Raw genomic sequence first — 4,448 nt, 5'->3', positions numbered from 1 at the left:
CTTTCTCATACATTCATTTTCACCACTATATTATTTCTGTAGTACTAGAATATATTTTTCTATTTCATTGTTTGCATCATTGGTTGATTTTGTTTTGTTTTGTTTTGGTTTTTGGCACAGCTAGCTGAGGTTTTATGTTGGGGGGGAAAAAACACAGTAAACAACTGAATTGTTCTGTAGCTGGAGGCATGGGCAAGGGGACTACCCCAGGCAGTAAACTCCCTGGCCAGTGGGCTGAGGGCTAGGGCTGAGCCTCAGGTGGGTCTCCTGTTGCCTGTGCTCCCCTGCACTGTGGCCTCCCTCAGGGGCTCTGGAGCAGCCACAGGAAGGGTAGGCTGGGAAGGTTTGCTGTGGTTGTTCACTTGGGGCAGCACATCAGAGGACTGGAACAGCTAACCATTGCGGGTCTCCATCTTCACAACCATGGCCCTAGTGGAGCTGGTGCGGCTGAAGGAGCTGGAGCCCGAGCCAGAGCCAAAGCTGGAGCCTAGGCGTAGCTGAGGCTGGGAGTTGTGAGGTCCCCATAGGCTGAGCTCAGGGCATCTCCATAGCCGATTGTGGTCTTCCTATGGATACTCATGTTCTGCAACCCAGACTCCAGCCAACTCTCCTCGCCCTCCAGCAGCTTCTGATAGACGGCGTTCTCGATGTCCAGGGCCAGCTTGATGTTCATCAGCTCCTGGTACTTGCGCAGCTGCTGCTGCAAGTCCTGCTTAGCCCGCTGTAGGGCAGCCACCAGCTCGGACAGCTTGGCCTTGGCATCTTTAACAGCCAGCTCCCTGCGCTGCTTGGCAACTGTGATGGCAACCTCCAGGGAAGCCCTCTGGCATTGGAGGCCCTCAGTCTCAGTCTGGAGCTGGTTGATATTCCAATTCATCTTGGAGTTCTCAGTCTTTGTGCACTGCAGGTCATCCCAGTGCTTCCCAGCCAGCATCTGCAGTCCCTCATAATGGATCTGGTACATGCTCTCAGCCCCTGTCCTGCTGTGCTTGGCTATCTTGTCGGACTGTGCCTTGACCTCAGCGATGATGCTGTCCATGTTCAGGGATCGACTGTTGTCCATGGACAGCACCGCAGAAGTGTCCCCCTACAGATCTGGGACTGTAGCTTCCAGATTTCCTCTTCATACAGCTGCCTGAGGAACTTGATCTCATGAGTCAGCCCTTCCACCTTGTTCATGTAAGCTTCATCCACATCCTTCTTGATGAGGACAAATTCATTCTTCATCTCTGTACGTTTATTGATCTCATCCTCATACTTGTTCTTGAAGTCCTTCACCAGCCCCTGAGTATTGCCAAGCTCCGCCTCCAGCTTCAACTTCTCCTGGCCCAGAGTCTCCAGCTGCCCTCTAAGGTTGTTGATGAAGCTCTCGAATATGTTATCCATGTTGCTCCAAGCTGTTTTCTGCTGCTGCAGCAGTCTCCACTTGGTCTCCAGTATCTTGTTCTGCTGCTCCAGGAACTGTACCCTGTCGATGAAGGAGACAAACCTATTGTTGAGAGTCTTGATGTGCTCCTTTTCCTGGGTGCAGATGTCCTGGACGTTGGGGTCCACCTCCACGTTAAGGAAGCTCAGCAGGCTCTGGTTGACCGTGACGGCGGTGATGCCTCCCCTACCTCTGGGCCCATATTAGCATCTGCCCAGGCCACCCCAGAAGCTGCTGCTGCCCACTCGGGAGAAGCTCAAGGAGCTCATGTGGGCACCAGGCCACTCATGTAGGAGCGGCCAGAGGTGGACACCTTGTAGGACTTCTGGGTCACCCTGATGGATGTGGTGGAGGCAGGAGTAGAGACAGGCAGGCTGAACCAGGCGGACATTTCAGAAGGAGCAGAGAAGCTGCTTCTTGGTCTGTGTAATTAGTTTTTATTGCTATCACAAAACAATGCCACGATAAACACACTTCTGGTAAGGAGTTGTTTGAAGATATGTAGAGAGAAATGAGGAGTTGTTTGAAGATATGTAGAGAGAAATGAAATTGCTGGATCAAATAGAATATATAATTTATTTTTTAAAATATTGTTAAATTGATTTAAAATGATGATACCAATTACACTGTCATCAGCAGAGTCTGAATTATTTTTGTAATTGCTTTCTTGTGAAATGCTTCTTCATGACTTTTGGCAATTGTTCTTTTGGCTTGTTTGTTCTTTCACCAGTGGAAATGGTGGAGATGTTTATATAGTTTATGTGCTGAAATATAATGCATATGTTGCAAATATCCTTTTGTGGCTTGACCATTTATTCTTATGATGATGTTTTAAAAATTAATATAATATTCTTAATATTAATGCTCTAAAAATTGACCAGTTTTGTTTTTTCTTTATGATGTGACTTGATGAAAATATTTCCCTACCTCAAGATGCATACAGTTTTCTGTAAGGACTTCTAGTGATTAAAGTTTAACTTTCTGCAGTTTAACATTTAAAATTTATTAAATTGTTTATATAATATAAATGGTAAATTAATTTTTTATGGATACACTTAATTGCCACAGCACCACTTACTAAAGTGTCTATAAAGTCCCATATGTCTTGAAACAGTTTTAAGTAGTTTATGCACTTCAATAGCATAGATGCTATAGCTTTTTAAAAAGTATATAATTATTTGAAATTTATTTTCCAATCATTTAGTTTTATGAATTTTGAATTTAAAAAAATTGTTCTTTAAGACCCCTCATTAACAGTTGATAAATTAGCAAGTAGGAATACAAGATGTTCAGATACATTTAAATTTCACGTAAACAATATTTTTTCCCTGTAAGCATGTCCTAAATATTACATGGGGCATGATTATAATAAAAATGTAATTATTTATATGAAATTCAAATTTATCTGAAATTCCTGTACTTTATCTAGCAACTCTAATTAAAACAAAAGTAGAGAACTAAAAATTTATTTTAGCACTCCCTATTGATGAAAAATAAAATTAGATGTTAATTACAGAAAGTTCACAAAGCTAAAAATTTAGAATAAATTTGAATGGTCAAACCTCAATACCTATTTTATTGTGAATTTGCAACATTTACTGCTTAATTTTCATTGATCTTTTGAGACATCCTATATATGTTCAGTTCTCTGAATTTGTATTTCATTTCTGTTCTGCAAACCTTTGATCTTGCCTTTTACCAAATTAAATTTTTTTCTTCTTTTTTAACAGTAAGTGTATTTTGTCTATAATTGCTATATGTTTGAAGCAAAGGGGCTGCATAAAATGAATTCATCCAAATGTATTAATCAAAATTCACTCATGAATAACTAATTGCCCAATCTAGTAACTGTTTGACTCCTTATTTTCCTATTCTTTAGGAAGTATTTGACATTTCTGGCCAGGCGCAGTGGCTCATGCCTGTAATCCCAGCACTTCAGGAGGGCAAGGCGGGTGAATCACTGGCGATCAGGAGTTTGAGACCAGCCTGGTCAACATGGTGAAACCCAGTCTCTATTAAAAATACAAAAATGAGTTGGGTGTGGTGGCACATGCCTATAATCCCAGCTGCTCAGGAGGCTGAGGCGGGAGAATCTCTTGAACTTGGGAAGCGAAGGTTGCAGTGAGTTGAGATAGCACCACTGCACTCCAGACCAGGTGACAGAGTGAGACTCTATCTTGAAAAATAATAATAATAATTAAAATATATATACATATACACATTTCTGACCACTCCTATTTTATGAGGCAATTTCGTTTGCTTTCTTCTGCCTTCCAGTAGCTTTCATTTCTCTTTCTGCCCTTTTATTATGCTCATTATGTCCATTCAGATCTTCCATATCTATAATCTCAAGGATTTTGTCCCTAGCAGAATTATTTATTTTTTAATATCCTCTTCTTCATAAATGAGCTCATTAGATTTATAGCATAAATTAAACATATACATTAGCAACTGTAACTGTATTGTTCCAGTACAGCCCTTTCTCTACATTAGGAGTATGATTTGACACATGTGTCTAAAAGTCTCTGAACGGTCTTTATTAGATTACACTTAATCTGTTATTACCTTATCTTACCCTACTTCTTTTTAAATATTTCACTTGTCAGTTTATCTTGATAGTGGATAACTACCACTCACCAGAATTGCCCAAGTCAAATATATAAAAGGAAAGAGTGTCTGCTCAGTAACTGCTCTCAAATTGGGCACAATTTTTATTAATTCAACCTCCTAATTATTGTTCCAAACTATCATTATTTTCATTCCTCCTCTAATGTTTCTTATATGATTTTATTCCAAAATCCATCCTTTAAAAATTGCATTAATTACTGCAGCATTTCCAAACACAGTTCCTTGGCTTTAGTTTTATTTCCCAGAGAAGGGTACTTCTCTCTTTTCCAGATTTAAGTTTTTTAATAAAATTGGATCATATGCACAATCTTTTAATTGAATTTTTGTGTGTCATGCAAAGCCATTCATAGTCTGGTACATGTCAACTTTTCAGAATACATCTACAACTTACCAA

The 4,448-nt window shown here is 40.2% G+C and overlaps 1 pseudogene; it reads right to left on the bottom strand.

Annotated features, from left to right (window-relative positions):
• Window positions 1-254: 254 nt before the first annotated feature.
• Window positions 255-1,817, bottom strand: LOC111549482 (annotated as a pseudogene).
• Window positions 1,818-4,448: the final 2,631 nt, after the last annotated feature.

This window comes from Piliocolobus tephrosceles, chromosome 6, assembly GCF_002776525.5.
Source record: "Piliocolobus tephrosceles isolate RC106 chromosome 6, ASM277652v3, whole genome shotgun sequence".
In the NCBI taxonomy this organism is placed as follows: domain Eukaryota; kingdom Metazoa; phylum Chordata; class Mammalia; order Primates; family Cercopithecidae; genus Piliocolobus; species Piliocolobus tephrosceles.
The sequence above is the reverse complement of the archived record's forward strand: the minus strand, read 5'-3'. Positions and strand labels throughout refer to the sequence as shown.